At 39.4% G+C, this 25,646-nt stretch overlaps 1 pseudogene; it reads right to left on the reverse strand.

Annotated features, from left to right (window-relative positions):
* The window catches only part of LOC102473326 (proteasome subunit alpha type-1-like), an 83,391-nt pseudogene extending 58,005 nt beyond the window's left edge, over positions 1-25,386 (reverse strand).
* Positions 25,387-25,646: the final 260 nt, after the last annotated feature.

Consider the following 25,646-nt stretch of genomic DNA (forward strand, 5'->3'; position numbering starts at 1 on the left):
GCGAGAAATCACCCCCCAGGGGGGATGGCCACGCCACAATCCCTTCTCCTCCATTCTCCTCTTGGGATCTTGGGCACGCACACACACGTGCCCAGCGTTGAGTTTAAGCCACTGGGTCCGGCACTCAAACTGTGGTTCACTATATGGGAGTCTAGTGATATAGCCATTACGCTAACTGCTGGTCTCTTTGGCACTCTTTCTTTAGCACTCCTCACACTTTCTTTAGCACTCCCTTTTTTTTTTGGTACTTCTTGAAGAGCGGGTCTTGGTGTTGGTAAATTCTTTCAGACTTTGTTTATCTGATAATATTTTTATCTTTTCTTCTCATTTGAAGGTTAATCTTGCTGGATATAATAATCTTTGTTGAAATTTTTAAAAAGAATTATTTTATTTGACTTTATTTATTTATTTATTTTAAATTTTGGCCAGAGAGGGGCAGAGGGAGAGAGAGAGAAGGGAAGTGAGAAAGTAAGTTGCCAGGTCGGGAACTCAAACCATGGTCTGCCATGTGGGAGTCCAGCACCTCTAACCACCATGCCACCTGCTGGCCCCTCAATTTTTTTTTTTTAATATTTTGAATACATCTTCCCATTCATTCCTTGCTTGTATTGTTTCCGCTGAAAGGTTCAATGTTAACCTGAAGGAATAACCTTTTTAAGTAACATGATGTTTCTCTTTACTCTAAAATTTAGCATGAACTACTCCCCTAATGTTGAATATTCAGTTGTTTTATTTTCACTAACACGTATAAGACTTTAATAAATATCATATAATAAACATTTATATTTATATTTATATGATTGTTTTATAACATGACCCCTATCTTCTTTCACAATCTTCCTATCTAAAGGTAAGGTCTAGTTTCCTTCTTTGAATTAGAACAATGGGATATTCTGTCAGTTTCAGGGACCAGGCCTTAAGAAAATGGCAGCCTCTACTTCCTGTCTCTTGGGATTCTTATGCTGCAACCCAACCTCCATGCTGTGTGGAAGCACAAGCAGCCTGTAGAAAGACCCACAGGGAGAGAAACTGAGAAACTTAGCCCTGGTTATGCTCCCAACTGATAGCTGTGACCCAACTTTGGCAGCCGAGTGAAGTGTTTTGGAAGTGAATCTTTCCACTCAAGATGCCCAGTTAATGCTACATAGACGATAGATGAATCCTCCTTGCAGAGCCCTGCTCAGATTACACATTTGTGTGCTAAATATATGATTGCTATTTTGTTAAGCAACTAAGTTTGGAGGATTCATTTCATAGCATTAAAAAGCAGACTAAGTTCTGATTGCTATCTTAGCCTACATTACTAGTGAGGGAAAGACTATTTTAGTATAATTACCTTAAAGATTCTTGATACATATTACCTTGCTAACTTCTAGCATGATGATGTCTATTTCCATTCCCAACATCAATGTATGAAAATATCTGCTTCATTGTATGTGTATCATCATTAAATATTATACTAAGAATCATTAAATTTTCATTGTTAAATGTTAAATTATTTATTCAATTTAATTCTATTAGCTATTTACTTAATCATGTGCAAACTATTTTTCTTTTTAATTTGTATGTATTCTTTAATAAAGGATATTACCTTCTTTAGCCTATTTGAGACACATTTTTCTCCAGTTGATTTGCTTTTAAAGCTTTTATCCTTTTAATTTTGTTCATAATCTTTAAGTAAATGAATTTATTGCTATATGATCAAATTTATTGTTGTTTTTCCATGACAGAACAAGCAGAGAAGATAATGGCCAGAAAAAACACCTGTGAATCCTGTAGAGACATCCATATTCACAAAACAAAGCAATCTGCAGACACCACCTATTTAGAGGCAGGTAGCTGTAGGCTGTTTTTCAGAAGCAACTGCCTGTGGCTATGATTTTATCACCAGAGAAGGGCTACTTCCTTTGGGAATTACCAACAGCTAATATACTGCTGAAAAAAGAAGAGAAAAACACACTATTGGGCAATTGATAACTTGATTATACCTCTAACAACAGATGTTTATTTCTATAATACATCACTTCATATAACAGGTTATCTCTATAAAGCAAACACCATCTTCATATTTAGGTATCTAAATTTGAATGGGCTTCTCTGATAATATACAGAATGAGACTTGAGAAACTCAAGAACTGATTTAAATTTCATGTGTTTCTGAAAAATTACAAACTTACTATGTAAAGTTAAAATTGTTAAAGAAGAACAGATTATTAATCCAGACACAAGGCTATTATCATTTTGACAAATGGATTTTCAATTTTCTTTGTAGCATGTTTTTTTTTCAGGTTCAGATGTTTTTTCTTTAATTATTTTCTTTCAAATTATTTTATACATTCAATCACATGTTACTTAGTTTGCAAAGTGAATATTCCAACATGTGTACATTTCTCACCAGTCTAGTGAACAATACTATAAAATTACCTTCAATAGATAATAATCCATTTCTTTATCCCATAAATGACTTGCCTCTCTATTTTTCTCCTTAATGTCCTTCTTCATACTCTACTCCTTCACCTACCCTCTTCCCACACTGTATCTGATATTTATAACCATTTACTATGTTTCTACATCCTTTAGTCATTCAGTTTCAGCCATAGAGTACGGACACTTGGTATATATTAAGTGGAGACATACAATGTCTCTCCTTCATAGCCTGGCTTGTTTTATGCAGCAGTAAATTTTCCATATTCATCCACTTTTTGTCAAAAGCCAGGGTCTTGTTATTTTTTATGGCTGAATAGTATCCCGTAGAGTATATGTGCCACAGTTTTTCAACCATTTATCTGTTCATAGGCATTTGGGTTGGTTCCATGTCTTAGCAATTGTGAATAATACTGCAATAAACATTAATGTGCAAGCACTTTTCTGATTAAGAATTCTTCTGTTCTTTGGGTAGATACCAAGGAGTGGAATTGCTGGATCATATGGTAGTTCTATTTGTAGATCTTTGAGGAATCTCTAAATTGTTCTCCACAGTGGCTGGACCAATTTACATCCCCACCAGCAGTGTAGAAGAGTTCCCCTTTCATCACACCCCCCGCCAGCACTTATCAATTTTTTTTTTTAATTTTAGTCATTCTGACTGGGGTATCTCTTTCTAGCATTTTCAAACATATTTAAATTTATTTTATATAAAACAAATAGGTATCCTGTACTTTTCACTTAATATTAATAATAATATTTTTCTTTGTTATCCAAGACACCCAAGCATTTTAATAACTATGAGGAATACTCAGTTATTCTGTTTTTGGAGCATATTTAGCTTTAGATTTTCCTTTTTTTAATTTTTTTTTTTTACCAGGTGGAATATGCCTCAGTAGAGAGAAAGAGGGATGGAGAGGTAGACAGAGAGGGGAAAAGTACCCCCAATATAGTACGATCACTCTGAAATCTCTTCTTCTCCATTTCTCCATCCCGTTGAGAATTGTGGCTCACACACATGTGCCTGGCATGTTTTTCAAGTTTCTGAGGCTGGTGGGATTTGATCTGTGGTCAGCCTGGCTCCCTTCATTATCAGGCTATGGGGACAGTTTAGCTTTTCTCCATTTTGGTCACTGTTACAGATAATTTGATATCAATAATCTACAAAGTACAAACTTTTTCATATTTTTCAATAGGTTAATTCCTAGAGGTGAATTTATGGGGTCAAAGCATATAAACCTTGTCAGATCTTACAGTGTATATTAACCAATGTGAATATTTACTTTTTTGGAAGGAAATTATTGCTGTTTGCCATGTGTTTAATTTTGTTTGGCTGGTCCAATTTTAGTTTAAGCACTAGGGCTTAGAGTCAGTGTGTCATTCCTAGTCCCAGACCTCATCAGAGGAAGGCAAGGAGGGGAGCAAAGATGGCAGTAGCCTTGACGATGGGTTTCTGGTAAACAGCTGTGTGTAGAAGCATGAAAGTATTCAGACAAAGATTAAATTGCTCTCCAAATATTAGGCTGTTTGGGACACGTGTGGCCAGGAGCTTATTTAAAGTCCACTCAGAACTTCCCTAGACAAAGCAATGATTTAGTTTAATTGTTCTATAGTAACACATGGATTCTTCAAAAGCAAAAATGATTTTGTAGAAGATAGGCACAAATGAGCCTATGGACCTTCCTGGCAATGACTCAGTCCCAGCAGTGCCAGGCCTGCCAGGCTTGTCTTGATGTACTGGTGGCTGCACCTCTGTGGGCCTCAGCTGGCAGACGTGCAGGATGGATGGGCAGCTGCACACACTGCCTGCATGCTCATGGAGGAAAATCGTGGAGGGGGCTGGAGGAATTCACTGTGTAAATTGCTTTGAATAGTAAGATTAGGAGTAGATTTTGGAAAGTCTCACTTATTTTCAAGTATCTGTTTTGTTTGGCAAGAACTATTTCTTTATCTTATGTACAATTATTTTCTACTTTCACACTGAGCCAGAGTCACCTGCGGTGTTTATCAAAAAGCATACTCCTGGGCCTTACCTTTACAGACTCTCACTCAGAGGGCAGGACTTAAGCCCAGAAATATGCCCCTTTTGAGTGGTGCTAATGCAGGTGGTTGACTGAAGAGAGGAAGAAACATGACAGCCCCCCTGACATCCATGTTGGACAGTGAGATACAGGTATAAGGAAGGGCCTTCCAGGAAGGAATGCTGTCTCAACAACAAGGAGCTCAGAGAGTCTTCAGCTCTCAGCCTCGCAGGGACCACCTTAGCTGCATAAAGCCACCTCACCCACATCTCACACATGTGACAGATACAGGCCAGAGTACAAAGATCCAGCCAGGTTGGCCCAAGGCAGGTCAAATCCAATGGGCCAAGCCCAAATTACCCCATGAGATCAGCTGAGGCTGTAGGTCTTGCTTTACAGCTCAATTTCTCCCTCTCTCCGGTCATGCTTCTTTTTCTACCATCCATCAGAGGTGATTCTGAGGCTCTTCTGAGTAAATTTTATGCACATTAAATTCCACTGTAAAGTCAGCTTCCCTGAGGCTTCAACTGTGACCAGGTGCTTATCCAGGCTCTGCTGTCTTACAAGAAAAAATGTAAAGCAGCCAAAAGGTGGCACAGCAGTAATGTAATACTCTGTGATGCTGAACCCACATGGGAAAGTCCTGGTTCACATCTGGTCCTCTCTGAGCACATGGCAAAGCTTGCCCGTGATCTGGGCCAGCTGAGACTAGGGATGGATCATGGTGTGAAACTCCTGTTGAGAGGGCCTATCTCTGTGTCACAGAAGAAATACGTAAACTAAGAGAGAGAGAGAGGAGAGAGCTGATCAGGGTACATCGCCTTCATTCTTATTTGTATTCTCACTGATACACTGTCCTCACTGCCTACCATTGGCTAACCCTCTGCCGTACTACACAGCTCTCTACTCCCTCTCCAACCTTTCCATCTTTCATTATCCAAGATCCATCCTTGGCTCATTCAAATGTACTGAATCTTCATTAAATAGGTTTTTCATTTTAATCAGATTTTCTCTTTGTAAAAATATTTCTGTTTGGAAGAAATATGAAAAGCACAATGACATTTGTTCTAAGAACCTCTCCTTTTTGGAGAGATCGTAATTCATAAATCTTTTTTTTCTCTCAATTTGTGATATGAATCACAATGTGAACTGCTTTGACTCTATTTGATTATTTACTTTATGCTATTTTCCATTATCCACTCCTACTCACCCACCCCACTACTATCCATCATCCAGGATGTAGGATAGAACCATGATTAAGAAAGAGACTTCAGTGTCAGAATAACTCACTTCCAACCCACTTTTGGAAAGTCTGATCTTGAGCACATTACTTAAGTCCCAGGTTCTTCCGTCTACAAACTAAAGATCATACAAGGTGACTTCAGAAAGTTCCTCAGAAAAATTCAGTTAAAGTACAAGTTTATTTTGGTACAAAAAAAGTTTCGACTCATGCATAGTTTTTTTATAATATGCATTTTCCATGAACTCTAGGAACACCCTGGTAGTTCATTGAATTGACAAAGAACACGTAAAATTACTTTTATTCTGTCAGATACATAGAACTCAAGAATAATATTTATGCACTTATTCCATGTGAGACACTATTGATTTAATCCTCACATAGTCCCATGAGGTAGATGCGATTATTGACTCCACACCACCGATGAGGAAACTGAGGCTTACAGACATTAGATAACTTACAGCTCATATAGCTAATAATTGACAGAATTGAGATTAAACCCAACTGCCTATAATTATGTGCTTTCAAGTATAATGGATAATTATGCTTGCTGTTAATGATTAAGATTAATTATTATAGAATCACCATCACTGTCATTATTGTGTGGAAGGCAACTTCCTTTTCCTCTTCTAAACATCTCACAGAGCTCTCAGAAATGTTCCTGATTTGGAAAGTCAATAACAGAAGTCCCTTATAGGGGTGGAGAGAATGGTAATTACTGGGGTTAGAGTAAGGGTCAGGGAGGTGTTGATCAAAGGATATAAAATTTCATTTATGAGGAATAATTTTGAGAACTCTCTTATACAACATGGTGACTATGGTTAATAAAAATGTATTGTATTCTTGAAAAATCACTAAGAATATTTTTTTTAAGTCTTCTCACCACCGAAAAAAGATAAAAGTGTGTGATATAATGTGTTAATTAGTTCAATTTAGACACTTCACAATTTCAAAGCATGCATATTTCAAAACTTGTACATGATTGATAGAGATTTTTGTCCATTTAAATCAATAAAATGCAGTTATTGACTCATAATGGCTCAACCTAACATGCTAGACTTTATGATCGTATGAAAGTGATGCACACTCAGTACTAACTATACTTCAAGTAACTATATGTACATTTTGTTTTTCACTTTCAATAAACTACGTGAGATAGTCAATGCTTTATTATAATGTAGATAATTTTGGCAGATAATTTTGCCCAATTCTAGGCTAATGCCTAAGAGAAGGTAATATAAGTATTCCAAACACATTTAAGGTAGGCTAGGCTAGGCTAAGATGATCCGTAGGTCAGGTGTATTAAATACATTTCTGGGACCAGCAGTTAGTGTAATGGCTGTGTCACTGGACTCCCACATAGTTGACCACGGTTTGAGTCCCGGACCTGGTGGCTTAAACTTACATGGGGCGCATGTGCGTGCATGCCCAAGATCCCAAGAGGAGAATGGAGGAGAAGGGATTGTGGCATGGCCATCCCTCCTTGGGGGTGATTTCTTGCTTTCTGTCTCTCTCTGTCTGTCTGGGGAGTGCATGCGCCCTATAGCAAAAACCTCTCCCCCCCCAAAAAAAAACATTTCCGACCTGTGGTATTCTCCCTATACGATGGGTGTATCAGGAAGTAACCCCCTCCTAAGTCAAGGAGCATCTGTAAATAAATAAATGCCTGAGGTCTAGTATGACAACATCTATTTTCAGAGAACAATGCAATACTTAGCCTATTTCCAGGATTATTGGACATCTGTCATGCTCCAACAGACTTCATTCACATTACTCAAATTATGACTTTTCCTTTCTATTCTGGTAAGGTCACCACTCCGAGAACATATACAATTAATTTAATACACAATTAGTTTTCCTCACAGAACTGTCCATGTCTCCTCAGAGCTCCATCCTTGTTCAACACAGGTTGCTTTCTACATACTCTGTCATTTGTCTTCCATCCAACATCTAAACATCCCTGGGAAATGGCAATGGGTTGGAGTCCCAGCAATGCTCATAACAAAAACAGACTTTAGAACTCCTTAGCTGGCTGCTCTTCGTTTATGTTCTTATTCTCTTAGCCCATGTCCTTATTTACACCAGGCCTGGAAAAAAAGAGAAAAAGCCAAATTCTGAAGCAAAACTTTGGAAATGAGATAAATTCCAGCTGCTTCAGCAAAAGGAAGCAGCTGTATTCATGCAAAGTAAATGATAAAAATTGGATTACCCTCCTCTTGCTAAAGACCGAAAGAGCTTCAAGATGTTTAGGACAAACGTGGAATTTGTTCTTTGATTTAAATTTCAGTTTAGGTTAAAGAATCGTCTGAAATGCAGATATTGTAACTTTAATTATCTTCCCACAGGACAGAATGAAGTAGTCTTTTTGAAAAGTGACCTTTAAAAGTATGTGGAGATAAAAAATGCTTGCACATTCATGTTTATTATAGCACTATTTGCAATCGCTAGGATATGGAATCAGCCCAAATGTCCAAGAACAGATAAGTGGATTAAAAAAAATGTGGGATATATACTCTATGGAATACTACTCAGCCATAAAAAACAATGAGACCCTGATGTTTGATAGAAAGTGGATAAATATGGAATATTTAATGCTAAGTGAAACAAGCCAGGCTATGAAAGAGAGGCATTACATGTTCCCACTCAATATATAGCAAAAGTCTGCATTCTATAGCAGTAGCTGAGAGATTGGAAGGCATAATAATAAGGAGGGCAAATATAGATACTAGAGACACTGTCAGGGAGGGCAATGGGGTAACAGGGCAGGAGGGAGGGGAACCAAGAAAAAAAAAACAACAACACATTTAATAGACACAAAAGTGAAAAGTTATCTGCTGATGAAAATGTATAAGATTGGACCAGCAGTTAGCATAATGACTATGTTGCTGGACTCCCAAGTAGTCAACTGCGGTTCGCGTCCCGGATCCAGTGGCTTAAAACTCACACCGGGCACATGTGTGTGTGTGCCCAAGATCCCGAGAGGAGAATGGAGGAGAAGGAATTGTGGCATGGCCATCCCCCCAGGGGGGTGATTTCTTGCTTTCTGTCTCTGTCTCTCTCTGTCTGTCTGGTGAGCACACGGACCATATAGTAAAAATCTCTAAAAAAAAATGTATAAGGTAATGTCTTTGACTTGACTAATATGCACTGTGTACATGCTGGAAAAAAGCCATGTTGTACAGTGTAAAGATATATGGTGACTAAATGTAAATTTAAAAGTAACTTTAAAAAAAATTAAGTACATGGAGAGATGATGAAAGCATTGGACAGGATTCATCTTTTTATGAGAAGTCAAAAATATTTTAAATGCTTCCTCACCAAGTGTTGAAATCATTATCACCGTCACCAATGTCTTTGTCACAACTGCTACACTTACTGAAGCTTTGACCCTTACATGCCAGTCAGTGGGGTTCACACATTACTTCTCTCTGTCCATGACTATAGATCACCACCTCTAATCTCTGATCCAAAATAGCTCAGTTCGATTCTTTGCTCTCCTTTTACTCGCCCTCAATTACAGCCACCAGTTCATTTTTTAACCGGTGCATCCATTCAGACATGAATTTACTCATCCATTTATTAAAGAATTATTGAACATCTAGTAGAAACTAGGCACCATACTTCCAGAGGTGCTTATTCACAAAAATCACAAGGCCAAGAGATATGTGCATTCGTGTGACTGCTCTCTGAAAGAAGCAAGAGGTCGTTGCTGCTTAGGAGGTTTCATGAGCATCAGGGACCTTCCTGAGAGATGAGAAGGAGGAAATGCTGAATATGTCTTGAATGAGCAGAACTTTTCTAGATTTCGTTTACAGCTGTATTTCTCTTCTGTACTCCACAGGTTTTGACCATTGCTCAGATGTGTTATTTAGTGTCTTCCCAAACTGTATAGACAACAGTAGGTCACAATTATATGGTAGGACCCCACCTCCTCACCATGGTTGACTGGACCAGGGGCAAATCTCTACCTTAGCTGCATCAAGAAGATTCCCTTCTCCTACCCACAGGCTTTTCATGAATGAACATAGAGGTTGTTGTTGGGCAGGGAGAGCAGGCTTTAAAGCCAAAAGATCGGGACTAACATATTTCCAAATCAACTTTCCCCCTTGTTTGTATAAATTGATATTGTTAGGATGAGCCTTGGGATAATGTAGTTTGATCCAAGTGAACTGGCTCATAAATGGATGGCAGGGTTCTATAGTAAGGTGAGGAATAGGGATTTGTGTGAGTGGAAGGAATGGGGTGATTGGAAGTCACTTCCAGTGGTGTAGTCAGGGAAGATGTCTCTGAGGAAGCGACATTTTAGTTAGGACCTGAAATATCAGTAAGAAGCAATTGGCCATGCAAGGGACAAAGGCAGAGTAGAGCACAAATGGAAGCACCTATTAAAGAGACATACTCCTTTCCCTTTATCATAATTGCTTTCATCTGTCGACGCCAACCAGGGGTAACTTTATGTTTATCTTTCTGTGGCAGATGAGAGGGTAATCATGAGCATTGGAATGATAGGGCCAGTTCCTAAAGCGTGTTCTTGGAATACTAGGTCTGCAATATGCTAATAGATGTTACACACACACACACAAAAATGCTGTCAACAATGGGTTTGGGCACAGCTGAGCTTATTGAGTCACATTATTATTTTTGTACTACAGAAAAATCCACGAAAACCCCTCAAGTTAATTTATGAGAGAGCCTGTGAAAGTGAAAGAGAATGAGAAAGAGACCCTTCACAGGGTCTGGTTATATAGAGATCCCCTTCTTCCGTTCCTCCCGCCCATTGGGTCTTGGGCACTCAGGCATGCCCTACATGTTTTAGGTTGACTGGGCTTGGGATTTGAACCACAGTTGCCATGTGGAATCCAGCTTCTTCTGAATACCACATTATCACTGTACCACAGAGCCACCTAGAGTCTTTAGTAGGTATTGTGACTATTAAAGACAGTGGTATAATCTGATAATATTTCCCAAATAAATTAGACCATGGAACTTATTCTCAGGGTTTTCACTAAAATTTAGAGAACCGTAACTGCTGTTCTAGTTCTGACCTAATTCCAGGACACTTAGGCTGCTAAAACTAGGCTTGCCCTATAGGTACAAAAATCTGCCCCCAAATAGAGCAGTGAGATTCCCCATTTATTTATTTAACTTTATTTAGAATTATTATTTTAACACTTTGCTACAGGGCATGTGCACTTACCAGAGAGAGAGAGAGAGAGAGAGAGAGAGGGAGAGGGAATGGGAGGGAGAGGGAAAGGGAGAGAGAGAGGGAGAGGGAGAGGGAGAGGGGGAGAGAGGGAGAAAGAGAGAGAGAGAGAGAGAGAGAGAGAGAGAGAGAGAGAGAGAGAGAGAGAGAGAGAAGGGATGCAAAGTGAGAAAGCAAGCTGTCAGGTCCGAGACTCAAACCATCGTCGGCCATGTGGGAGTCCAGCCCCTCACTATGCCACCTGCTGGCCCCAAGATTCCCCATCCCTGGGACTCTTGATTGGTTAGTCTTTCCTTATCCTCTAATTTTTCAGGAGATAAAAGGTTATCTCCTGATTTTTTTCCCCTCTGTAGTATCAGTACATGGCAAAACACTGAAAGCAACCAAATAAATAAATCAATAAATAAACTCAGGTTGATACAAACGTGGAAATATATATATATAGTTTGTATATTGTAATTTCAGAGGCACAGAAAAGGCACCTCTGTTGCAATATATATTTTCCTTTAGTCTATTAGAAGACTTAAATTATAGACTTAGAGATTCATTTACATAGCTTCATTAGTGTTGCCTTAAAAAGAATATCTGCCAGCCCTTGATAGCATCTGGGGAATTAGATTCTCTAATTCTAATTGTTTTCCCCTGAAAGGTTTTAGAGCCAGGGCTTTGCGAAGGTAAGGATTTTTATAAGGGCTGCTGAAGTCTGCCCCGTTCCATTTCTGGTACTTCCCTAGTCTGGTCCTCTAATTGCCAGCCCTACCCTTTCAGGACTGGGATATTCCTGACCTATCAACCCATTTTACTTTTATTCTGGAATCCCTCATAGCATGTAACAAAGGCCTTATCCTCTGCTATTTGATATGTGTTGAACAAGGCTGTTACATCTGCATGTAAATCCACACCAACCACGGCACCAATGATAAACAGTCTTTTAGGTTCAATTGAATGGTAAAGCATTAAACATTGTTTATTTCAACATGATTTAATCTGATATGATAGTTGAAAGTGGTTAGAATTTTGATTAAAAAGATACATTTGGGGTCTAGCAGATGGAGTAATGGTTATGTCTCTGGACTTCCTCATGGTCAACTGCGGTTCAAGTCCTGGACCTGGTGGCTTAAAACTCATGCCAGGTGTGTGTGGGTGCATGCCCAAGATCCCCAAAAGAGAATGATGGAGACGCGATTGAAGAGTTCCCATTCCCTCTGGTGGGTGATTTCTCGCTTTCTGCCTCTCTGTCTCCCTGGCAAGTGCACATGTCCTATAGCAAAAATCTCTCTTTTTTTAAAAAAAATACATCTCTCTTTCTTGGGGTCTTTGAGTTGCTGTTAGGTAGCGCAGCATTGTGTGGACCTTGACTCAGTGTGAGGTTTCTGACTTCTGGCTCCACTACAGCCAGATTAAGAAGACAAGAAAAAAAAAGGAACAAGTAAAGGTGAGAGAGTGAGGTATTAGTTATTCTATCTCATGAAGACATGGAATCATGACTGGAAGGAACCTATTTACATTGAGTATAATTGCTGTCTTGTAGAGCTGAACCAAACAGAGCAGAGAGATCCAATGGCCTGCCTGCAGACGCTCAGCAGAGCTCAAGCCCAGTTTCTCTTTTGTTAGACCACATTGCCTGACCTACGGACAACAGGATGGCAGTACCAGGAGGAAATGTGAGCAGAGTGGCCTCTGTTCTCTAACTCCCTCATTCCCGGTGCCCCCTCAGCCCTGCCTTCTTTCACTTATTTCTTCTTTCTCTGTTGGTCATTAACCAACTCCCTTCTCCTTCCAGCTCTTGCTTCTCATTCTCACCATCTCCTATTTCTATTGCCCTTCCTACAATTTCACTTATCTCACTTCTGTTTTGTGCCTTGACTGTCCCTGCCATTACCTATCTCTGTAAGCTCCACCAGTTCACTCCTTGCTCCTTGGTCCCATTCACAGAGGCTGTAAATAGTCATACACAGGTGGACCTGGGGAGCTTTGGGGAGTACCATTCACAAAATCCTCAGTATGAACAATGTGGCCCTCTGGTCCTGTTCCAAACCAAGAACTTGATTTATGTGTACCCAAATGAAAAACAAATCAATGTCCATTAGCTAAGGAAATGGACCTCTAAGGAGAGTGGGACTGTATGGTCTTACTGAAGACTTTGTTGAATTTGGTTGGATTAAGGTGAGCTGTCCTATCCAGGGAGCATTGAGTGGCTTTGTATAGTGCGTGGAGAGTGGAGACTTGTGAAGAGGTTGAGAAGAAGAAATGGATGTTGGCCAAAAATAAAAAGAAACCAGAAAGATGAGGTGAAACTGATCTTATGGACACTGAGCTAGTGGCAAGTCCCTGAGGTGGAGTGAACACATTTAAGAACAGGAATGCATTCAAGTTGTGATGTAACAGCCTTCTGTCTCCCCAGAAGTCTTAACTGAATTACAATTATACATGCTTTATGGATATGTTTGCTTTATTGATGATAAATTGTCAATAAAGCTAAGTTTGACATTTGGGGGAATTCAGCACCAAGCAGAGAGAACAAGGGCATGAGACCCGGAAGCCTAGGAGCCTGAAGACAAGGCTGCTGAGGAATTTGCAGGAAACTTTGGATGAGGGGCAAATATTTTAGCTTTACTCTGAGTATGGGTCAGGAGGATTGGAGCTGATTTTATCTACATCTCAACATCTCAGGATACCCCAGCCAACATCTGGTTTACACATATGTGATTAGAACACTCATGGGTTTCCCTGGGTCCAAATTCTAACCACAGAGCATCTGCTTCTCATAAGCTGCTCGGAGAGAAGGTCAAAGAGGCTCTTATCCAAGGACAATGGCATGTTTACTTTTCATTTATAAAGAAGGCCTTGGAAAAAATCAAATGGATAAACTTGTTAATATAGCAAATGTGAAAAACCTGAGAAGAATCTCTGAACTCGAGAACTCATTGCCAGCTGGCAGATGGCAATTGCCTGAAGACTCAGAGAAGGGCTGGCCAGGGAGGAGGATTAGCAACCATTTCCACTCATAACCAAGCAGCGATGCCAGGTAGTAAAATTGCTGACTTCCACAATGGGAAGATACTTCTCCTAATGAAATAAAGGAGAATTTGCTTTTTCCTGGAACTGACCCAAATGGTTCTGTACTCACCATAAACCATCATCATCCCCTCTCTGATTAAAATAAAACAACTGTGGGAAGGCTGACTAAGGCTAGGGTGCTGGCGAGCAGGACTTCGTGCACCTTGGTTTCTTCCAATTCAGAACAATGCGAGGTTTTCTAGCAAAGAGGGCATCTTTAAATAGAAATGCCTACATTATATACAGTAGTTAGTGCATATGTGTACCAGGTGCTGTGCTAAGAACATGTATCACATGCCTCACTTAATTAAATATCATTCTCACCACAGATGTGATCTGTGGCTGGTCCCAGTCCTCTGGTTTCCTTGCCTGAGCAAATATTGACTTGCTAGGCCTTCGTAACTGACTGAAAGCAATCTATCATCCTCACTGCTGATTGATTAAATATCCATGTGGTTTTTTTTTTTTTTTGGGGGGGGGGAGGTTTTTGCTGTAGGGTGTATGCGCTCGCCAGACAGACAGAGAGAGACATAGAGACAGAAAGCGAGAAATCACCCTCCCCCCGGGGGGATGGTCACACCGCAATCCCTTCTCCTCCATTCTCCTCTCGGGATCTTGGGCACTCATGCGCATGTGCCCGGCGTGAGTTTTAAGCCACCGGGTCCAGGATGCGAACCGCAGTCGACTACGTGGGAGTCCAACGAAGTAGCCATTATGCTAACTGCTGGTTTCCTAAATATCCATGTCATTTTTACTGCAGTGTCCCAGCTACAGAATTAGTCAGACACTATACCTTTTGTAGCTGGTGAGCTAAAAGGGCTTTCATTTTTTTTTTTTTTCAATATGGACTGCTTTATTGATTACTTCTGAGGTCTTTGAGACAGAATGCAAAACAAACACAAAGCCCTAATATTGGGGCAAAGTCAGAATACTTAGGGTATATAACCTTGGATAAATGAAGAACTTTTCTTAGTCTCAAATTTCTTATCTACAAAATAAAAGATTTGGAATGTGAGATCTTTTCTGGCTCCTCCAGCAGAAAAGCTATGATTCTATGTTTTGAAGCCCTAAAAACTATTACTTATTTCTTCTAGGCTGATTTATCCAATTTCTGACAGTGCCAAGTGTGGATTGAATCATTAAACCAAGGATTAGGACATCTGATGTCTCTGCAACCAACACAACAGTTGTTTCTTAATGTTCCTCTTCTCACTTGGAAGTGGAAACTGTCTCTACTTTTTCTAAGTGACAGTAAATAGGATACAGTTGATTTCATCAAGTTTCATAGAACAGAGTCGATGTAGACAAAAAATTATATGTAGGAACATTAAACAATTTGTGGAAAATGAAATTAAAGTATAACTTTATTTTAGTACCAAAAGGTTTTGAAATTCATGCCAAATGTTTTTTAGAATATGCATTTTTGTGAACTTTTAGAAGATTTCCTCTTAGTTAACATAGATACAGCTTTCAAACACATTATCACAGAAAGCCATGCTGCAGAATGTGTGCAATGTAACGAAATTGATGTTACACATAAAACGATGATAACATGTGTATCTATGTGTGCCTAAGCACATAACCATGTTTAGGACTGGCAGTCAAAGGGAGTTTAAGGTTTACAATATTTATTTTTTTAATAAGAGGAAAGCATTCTTTTTCACTGGAATTTTTGTGAGTTGTAAAATACTTGCCATTTTTAGATGCAAGTTCCATTGTTGTTTAAGATGGATGAGAAGAGATAAGTCGCCTATATGAAGAGATCTATTTGGTGCTTGCATGGTCAACAGGATGGTGGAAATTGGAAGCAAATCATAAGATGGACAGTCAGTATGGTATAAAAAATAATGCAGGTGGGGCCAGCAGGTGGCATAGTGGTTATGTCACTAGATTTCCACATTGCTGACATGGTTTCTCACAATGGAAATGTGTGTGTGTGTGTGTGTCCAAGATCCCAGGAGGAGAATGGAGGAGAAGGGATTGCAGTGCGGCCATTCCTTCTTGGGGGTGATTTCTCACTTTCTCTCTCTCTCTCTCTCTGACTCTATTTCTGGTGAGTATAAGCACCCTATCACAAGATCTCTCCAAATAAATAAACTAATTAATAATAATAATGCAGGTATTTACTGCTGTGTTTTGAAGATTTGAGTACTAGTCTCATTTTTTTTGGTGTTTCTTGATTTGTCTTCCAAGATATTTATTGTGCAGGTCATTTTGGAACATGGCCCTTGGCTGGATTTCCCAGCAACTCACTGTAGCTATTGAAGTTGTGTCAACCCTGTCAGGTCAGAGAGGTCTCACCCCGTTTCCTTCCCCTGAGAGCTGTGGCTGTTTCCTAACAACCTCCAAATGTTAGTGAGTTCTGTAGACATGGCAACCTAAATAAACATGGATGAAGAAAACCCTTCAATGTCTCCAAATACTTGGACTTTAATGAAAACAATGATATTTCAAGGAACAGTTGAGAATGTGCTTGTTTTGAGAGAAATGAGAGATGATTTGGTGCCCGCAGCATTGAGGACGGGCTCTGATGTGGGTGTGTCTATATGTGGTGGTTGTTGATTGAGTGTTAGAAGAATATTATATTTCCCGTGATGGTTAAATTTAGGTGTCAACTTGACTGAAAGAAGGAATACCTAGAAACCTGATAAAATGTCATTCTGGGTGTGTCTGTGTGGGTGTTTCCAGAGAAGATTAACCTGTAAATCTGAGTGGGCTATGGGGAGAAGATCTCTCAATATGGGAAGGTACCATCCAATTAGCTGAGGGCCCAGAGAAAGTAAATACAGAAGGTAGATTAGTATCTTCTAGAGTGTAGGGATTGATTTCTTCTGGTGCCTTAGACATCAGAACGGATGTCTAAGGATTCCATGGATTCCAGCATTTGTACTCATATTCCCGGGTTCTCAGGCTTTCAGCCTCAGAATGCATTACACCTTCGGCATTTCTACATCCCTGGCCTTCAAACTCGCATTGAGCCACACTACTAGTATCCTGGGGCCTCCACCTCACATACAGCCAGTTGTGGAGCTACTCAGAAGCCATAAATTACACCAACCAATTCTCCTAGTAACCCCCCTCTCATATATCTATATATACATCACTATCAGTTCCTTCTAGATAACCCTGACTAATATACTCCACATTACTGTTCATTTAGGTTCAGTATCAACTGAATACTACATTTTCTTTGAAACCGTCTATACTTATTATGTCATTTTATCCTTATAGCGATCTTATAAATTAATATACCCAATTTTAAAGAGAAGAATCTGGAGAGCGGAGAAATCGAATGATTTGCCAAAGGATATTTGACATGTCTATAACAGAACTGAGTATCTATCTCAAATGATTCCATCATCAGCCTCTCTACTGGACTCTGCAGTTGGCGAGAACTCACAGGATGAAGCCTGATGACACAGTTGCCTGCACTGGGTTGTGGGGGTTCGAGGAAGTAGTATACAAAGAGCTCTCAGTGCCCTGCTTGCCCTATGACTGGCCCACAACAAATGGTAGGTACTATTGTTATATGTATCACTCCATTCACTTGAATTTCAGAAAACAATGGATTTGGTAAGATTCCATGACTGATAAGATTCTATGATTTGGTTCTGTAAAATTTCTTCTTTGTGCCACCCCACATCTCCTTCCCTTTACTTCAGGTCCCTCCGCGTGCATAATTTATCTTTCAAGCTCTGGAAGCTACACCAGAGTCCTATCAAGGAGCTGCCCAAACAGTTTGGAGTCCCTGACAAAGGCTGAGGGCTCTGGCCTTAGCATTCCCAGAGGCCGTGGTGTGCGTCTGAAATACTTGGCTTAATCACACAGAGTCAAGGTTGGCACAGTTTATCAGTGACATAATATCAAATAAATAAATGACTCTTGGAAAACAGCTCATTCTAAAGCCAGCTGCTTTTATTCCTGAGCTCTAATTTTACAGTGATTAATGAGAAATGTGCTCCCCAATCTTAAAGATCAGAACAGCTTCTCAAAGCCTGCATCCTCCCAGCACTGTCTTGCCATTAATCTATGGGATTCCGAATGATTCCTTTCCATGAATACTCTTTGGCTTGAGAAACAACTCTCCTACATGAATAAATAGAACAGTTGAATTCTGTGGGTCATTCTAAGACTCTGTCTCCTCTACTAAGGAGAGTACGTTTCAGGACAATTCTGGTAATAATTGCCTCTCCTTCCCAATCCCTCATATTTTTTGGCACTCTGAAGTACTCTGAAAGCAATTTTCTGATACTGAATAGGGGAAATACTTCTCTCAAGAAGAGTTCTAACTTTTCTACATAACTCAAGGTTGAACCCCATGTTCTTTGGATGTTGTCTTTGGGTACACCTCTGGGCTTGGCCCATCATGTTTCCTCTTTATTAAAATATATCTCACTATGATTATATAATTATTATATATTTTCAAATGTAAGATTTAAATAATGCAGAAGAATATAGACCACAATATGGATTTTTTTCCCTCTTTGTTATCTCTAAAAGCGAGAAATTACCACTGAAGGGAGATAGCCATGTTGTAATCTCTTCTCCTCCAGTCTCTTGAGATTTGGGCCACACACACACACACATGCACATGTACCCAGTGTGATTTTCAAGCCACTGGGTCCTGAACTTGAATTGTGTAGTCAGTCATGTAGGATCTAGCACCTTACCTCCGTGTCATTTGTTGGCCAGTAGACTTTTTTGTTTTTGTTTTTGCTATAGGGTGCATGTACTGGCCAGAGAGACAGAGAGACAAAAGATGAGAAATCACCTTTCAGGGGAATGGCCATACCACAATCCCTTCTCCTCCATTCTTTTCTTGGGATCTTGGGCACATATGCACATGTGCCCAGTGTGAAGTTTAAGCCGTTGGGTCCAGGATGCAAACTGTAGTTGACTACAAGTTAGTCTAGCAACGTAAGCATTATGCTGTCTACTGATCCTGGACAGTAGCCTTTTTTTCCCCAAATAATTATTTATTTAATATTATTTATCATTATCATCATTTTAAAATTTGCTACAGGGCATGTGCACTCATGAGAGAGAGAAAGAGGCAGAGAGAGGAAAAGGGAAAGGCAGAGGGAAAGTGAGAATGCAAGCCATCAGGTCTGAGACTCAAACTGCGGTAGGCTATGTGGGAGTTCAGCACCTTAACCACCTTAGACTTTCAAGGTGAACACTGTACTCATGTTATCAGTGAGGAGTTGAGGCTCAGAGGGGGTCAGGAAGTTCTCTAACTTGTGTGTGGCAGAACAGGGCATGAACCTGAGACTGAATTTAACTACTTAACATTCCCAGAAATATATCATGCCAACGACAAAACTATTTTGCCTTATTGAAAGCCAAAATATATTAACGTGGCATCTAGTTTAAATGAACTAGATTATTCGATCCTGGAATTTTGTTGAAAATCATGGTTGTATTATTTCACTCTCAGACACTTTCATCTATGTAAGGAAGACATATCATTGAAAGAAAAATTAAGCACAACACATAGCTAAGAAACCATTAGAACTATGACAGTGACAATTCTCTGCAGGCTCAGCCTTTAGAGAGTACGCTGGAGTAACATGACTATAATTAGATTCATTGAGTAACATTTGTTTATTTTTTTCCTGTTGACTACACTCAAACTTTTTGGAAGAGCCATGAGAATTGTTGCCCTCCAGGCTCAATTTTTATAATTTCCCATTAAAGGTAATTGCTAACAGAATGTTTAATCAATAGATTATAAACAGGATTTTGTGCTTTAGGATTTCAAAGGCTTCTACAAATCCTAAGGCACCCACATGGTATATTTGGTAGTGTGGTCTTTAGCTGTAGCATTCACAGGGAGTCATACATGTGTCAAGCAGAAGGAAACTCAAAAATCACTTAGCGTGCTAACTTTATTTTTATAGATGAAAAAACTGAGGCAAAGAGGGACGGCTGGTTTAAAGTCTTTTATTGATCCCAGAACTGAGCAAATATGTTGTGAGGATTATGAAGTATTTGATGGAAACAGTCTTTAGACATCAGGTAGACATGGCTTGCTTATACTCTGTGACCTTGAGAATATCATCTAAACTTTCATTAATACAAACTAGATCATAATTCTTTTGCAAGATAGCTGGGAGAAATTATAAATATGTCAAAAGCTCCCAGGGAGTGTCTGCCACCAGCTAAGTGCTAACTATAATTTATATTCTTTTTTTAGTTCAACAATGTTTTCAAGTATACATTCTAATTACTGGTCTGCAAGTACAAGTCTGAGGCTAACTTTATGCCTAGTTTACACTGACAAATAAGACAGACTTGATCCATCTAGGTGCTTACTAATTTTTTTTTTTCTATAGTGCACATGTACATTCACATGAGAGTGAGAGAGAATGAAAAAGAGGGAAGCGCCCTCTGCAGGATCTAGTCATGACACAATCCCCCTCCTCCAGTCCTCCAGCCCATTATATCTAGGGGCATTGCACGTGTATCAGGCATGTTTCAGGCTGACTGAGCCAGAGATTTAAACCATTGGTGCCATGTAGGATTTGGCTTCTTTCAAACACGTATTACTGCTTTGCCACAGACTCAGCCCAATAATCATTTGGATACATATTTCAGATACATTAATGTGAAGTGATATATTTTATGAAAGGACTAGGCTCCAGAAAAGATGGTGAAAGATGGCTGCTATTGACCACATTTTGGAGCATCCCAGTGAAGGAAATAAAGAGGCAATGACTCTTTCATAAAGAAATTATGTGATCTCTTGTGTTCGAGGGTCTGGAATCTCACATCTGTTCCAGGAAGGATATTTTGCTTTTGTGATCCAATATTTGGAGATCTTTGTTCTGTGTTCAGTGTGCTCCAGGGCATTTGAATGCAATGAGACAGACTGAGCACCTTTCCTTGGGGTGCTAGAATGAGAAGTTATCACGTTTACAAATTTGAAGCACACTTACCAAGGCTTCACAATAAAACGACTCCTTGTTCTAACATCTGGCTTCAGAACTACCGCTCTCCAGAAAACAACATAATTGTAATGCTGGGGGAGGCATTTGAGAGATCTGTCAAGAGCACACAGTGCTGTTGGAGGAAGTCTGGAAATCAGCGAGTGCTTAGGCAGGGGGAACATTTTGTCTTTTCTGCCTTTGAAAAGAAGATGCTGCTGAGGGAAGCCAGCTACAACTCAGCTAAAGTCTCACTGGATATTCCTTTGTGAGAATTGTATGTTTTAAGGGCAAGAGAGAGCATTCTGGATTGTTTGCTCAGAATTTCCGAAGTTCTTGGCTGCTAACACATGCACTAAATCCCCAAGAAATACATGATACACAAAGAGGTTGATACATTAATTTACAATGGGGCAAATGCCTTTCCAATGGCTGGAGTGATGTGTTCAGGATCTAGGACATCTTCTTGGTGCCATGGTATTTGACACACCAAATTAATGATCATAAAGTTGCTTTAAAATCATGAAGTCAGAATGAGAGCAAGCAATTTGTCCTGAAAATATATCCAAGTTATAGATCAGCCTAATGAACTTCTTTAATAGATAAGGTACTGTTATTGACTGGAAAGTACCTGCCAAGAGATATATTTTAAAAAATCTCCACCCAGGTCATACAGCTTCCTTAACACTGTCTTTCTTCAGACAGGTTCTCTAGAGACGATTTTATCTCTGCATTTTGGAAACCACTGTAGACCACTAAATTGTCTCTTGGCCCCTAAATATGCAACCTCTACATTTAGACAGCATGATAATATTAGGGGGGTTTTCAAGTTTGATACTTGGTTATCCAAACACCAGAAATGGCAGCAAGGTAGGGTGAGGGTACTTTGGATTTAAGTAAAGTTTAACCATTATTTTATTGACTGTCAGCCATATTTAACACCCTGCAAAGGGTCCTTCTCTGGCATAGCAGTTGGCAGTAATATGCTCAGAGGGCATCCACTTATTTATACAGCAAATGATAACAATGACATCTTAGAAATGACAGGGGGATCCCATCATCTCCCTATGCAATTGAAGTATCTAGCTGGTCACAGTGCCCTCTACTGGCCAGCTGTTGGAAGGTCCCAAATCCAAACCCTGTTATTTTAAACAATTCGACCTTATATAAGTTACCTTGCCCGGACTACCACCAGTTTGGTCTTGGCTTTTTTATTCTTTTGGAAAATCTATGAGTTTCCTCAAAATAAAGTAAATGACACCCTAAGGTCCAAAGTCCCGGTCAAAGTTGAAGGCAGATACTGTACTTATGTTCAAATGGATTGGGTAAATATGACTTGGGGCTAATCAGATGTGAATTGCCACTGCAGGAACCAGATTACCAGTACTTACAAACACCTAGCACAGCAACTCCTGATTAATGGTTGATTATATATTCATATATATATGGCAAGATATATGATCAAAGGACTCTTTAGTCTAAAGAGAGACAGCTAAGCAACTGAATTCTTATTGTCTATAAAATATAATATTGTAATATTCAGTGATTGTTGAAGCAATATACTTTCAGGTCATTATAATGTGATTTGAGTTGTTCTATATCGTGAACTATACATTTCTGCTACCATTCAAAAATACTAAAATAGTCCCTGCTGGTGTCTTTCCAGAGAATCATCATACTGGGTCATCAGGAAAGTCATGGCATATTTTTATATGAGAAAAAAATGCATCATAACTTTCCTGACTAGCTAATAGTTTCATGGCTGTGCCTTTGAGAGATCATTTTCATTAGTGATGGGAGGGTAACTGAACTTTCATTCACGCTTGCCTTTCCACGTCAGTTTGCTCTTCTTGTTTCCTTCTGAAAAACAACAACAACAACAACAAAAAAACAAACACCTAACTAAAACAAAAAACATATCCCCAGAACTAATAGAAACCTTAACCCAGTCTTAATGATTCCTACCAGTTACACATAAGTGAGCAATCAAATTCTGCCAAACATTAGCATCGCTCTACCTCATTTTGTTATAAACATGACATGTTCTGGTTGTTAGCCTGTAGAATTCCTGGAGAATGGCCACAAGAGTCCAGCCATTCTGAGCTACACTTAGAAGCAGCAGAGATCATCTAAATGTCAGTGTTGCTTCTTACTAGCTGTGTCTTTACACAGACGATTTGGTCTCTGTGTGCCTCGTTTCTTCATTGCTAAGAGGTGTGTGGCAATACTCATTTACATGGAGGGCGATTGTGAGAATTAAAGGATGTAACACAGGAAAATCACCGAGTATAGGACTACTCACATGATAGATGCTCAATAAATACTCTGTATTTGTGTCTTCTTAAAGGATGGTAACTCAATAAAAGGTGGCTCACTTTTGCACAAGGGCAGTGACAAATGTTGAAAGTGTTAGTAACCAGGTCAGTCAAAGACCAAAACAGGAGGCAGTTTAGGTTCACATCTATGTCTTGATCTTGTACCATGAAGACCAAAAGTTGGCCAAGAGCTGTTAAATGAGAATTACCCAAAGCAAAGGGAAATGTATCTCTAAATCTTGTTACTGCTGAAACATAATCGTGATGGGTATTCACCACTCTTTCTCCTAAATTATGATTATGATCATATTAGGACAGCAAGATCATTAGGCTATTTTGATTTATCAAGTAGTAGCAAAATAATAATTTATATTTTGCATTGTTTAAAGTATCCTGTAAGAAATATGACATTAAGAATATCTACTCGATAGCTGCTTGGTTGGCACTGCCTAATCCTTATTCCACAATGGAATAGACTGACGTGTGTTAACATATCACCTAGTATTCCACATTGTTACTGATCTTGTCACAGAATAAAAGAGAAGACAATAAAATGCAGTGAAGGAACTTTTCTGGTCCATATGTGTGAATTTCTCCTTTTCTTCTCCAGGGAATTATACAGTAATCTTCGTGGATGAATATCCCCCTGGTCCTATGTGGGATATTCAAGTGTTGAAAATTTACTTTTTCTATCTCTTGATACATCTTGCATTTGTGTTTATTTTTAGGATCAATATATCCTGTTGTTAATCTATTCTCATTCGTCTCTTATTTATCTTCATCTTGAGTTTGTGTATTAAGAAGGGGGCAGAAATAGGCAGAGAGGAGGAAAAAGACAAATCCTGAACTCAGTGGCACCTGTTTTCCCCTCTTCCTCACTCATAATACTTTGGGAGGTCTTTCTGCTGGTTTGCTAGAATTGGTCACAGAAAACCTAGATAACCTGTATGCTTGTATGGACACAGGAACAGCCCTGATGGTGAAGAATTAATGATTATTTGGTCTCTCTTTCTTCCCAGCTCAGATACTAAGTTGTATAGCTTTGTAAACATTTGTTGAATTTAATTTTTGATGCCAAATGCACTTTCTTAGGTAGGGGGGGAATCTGTCTGAAAAAACTGTATCTTTTGAGTTTACTAGTTTATTTCTTCAGAGAAAGAGGGAGAGGAGAGAGAGCGAAAGACCTCCAACAAGCTCATTACAGCATGTCCTACCCCAGTCTCAGCCAGCCCTGATTGTAAGCATCATCTAGGGAGGTCCAAGGATGTGAACCAAAGACCTTTTCAGTGTGGGTCCACTTGCACCACTGCTTAGCTCCAATATGTGTTTTCTTAAAGAATGATTATTCAAAAGGAATACAATACACTGTAAAGATACACGTGATTCGATGTAGTATAAAAGATGATGATAATAATTAAATTTAAGAAAAGAATGATAATTCAATAAAATATGTTTGGGGGCTTAGTTCTGCAAAAGGGCCAGTAATGAATATGTAAAGTGTCAGTAACTAGGCAGCTCAAAGACAAAAAATAGGAGGGGGTTTAGATTCACTTCTCTATCTTTCTGAGCACTTCCTTTTAGCAAGATTTGAAAGGGTTTATTCTTTAATTGTAGTATTTCAAGATTTAACTGAGAATTATAAAGTGAGCATTGTCTTCTCACTGAACTCTGTCCTGAGAGAGCATTTGAGGAATTTATAGGACTGTCGATGAAGATGGTTTAAAAACTGATATGTAGGATACATTCCACATGTTTTATCCTTCAGCTGACAGAAGCCATTCAGGGAACACAGTTTCACCTTGCAGCAGTGTTTTTGCCTGAGAAATCATGGTGTTATGTAAGATACTGCCAAGCAGCAGCTCTTTGCAACAGTCCACACTATCAATAAAAAAGAGAGACAGTTTCGTTGTACTCACAGGAGCAGCTGCATTTAAGCTAGCAGATAGGATTGCAGAAGCACAAAGTCTGTTTCCTAATCCCTTCTCCACCCTTGTCATTCACTGCCAATTCCAGACCCATTCCCATGCCTTTGACACCAGCTTTGGCAGCTCCCATCCCAAGCTCCTTAGACAGATACATCTTTGCCAACTGCTTCGTCAACCACAACTTCTGTCCTTCATGTTGTCCTATCATCTCTTTCTCATTTCCTTCTCTTTATTCAGTGGGGCTGCTTTACGCAAGCTGGGCCTCCGCCCATTGCTTGTCCCTCTTGGGATTTGTTCTGTCCTTGTTCAGAGCTAAAGTATCTTTGCTAGGAAGACGTGCCTGTTGTATTAGAATAGCCTGACATATTTCTCAGTGTTTCAAGAAATCCGTCTTTTTTTCCTCTTGTCATAGAGGTCGTGAGAGGCAGAGGTCCTTTTAATATCAGTGTCCTGACCACTTAGAAGTTGAGGTCTCTTTTCCATTGTGAGCAATCTTGTTTCCCGGCTGATAAGCGTTTCTATATCCAAGTAG

Source organism: Tupaia chinensis, unplaced genomic scaffold (assembly GCF_000334495.1).
Source record: "Tupaia chinensis unplaced genomic scaffold, TupChi_1.0 Scaffold000050_1, whole genome shotgun sequence".
Taxonomy (NCBI): domain Eukaryota; kingdom Metazoa; phylum Chordata; class Mammalia; order Scandentia; family Tupaiidae; genus Tupaia; species Tupaia belangeri.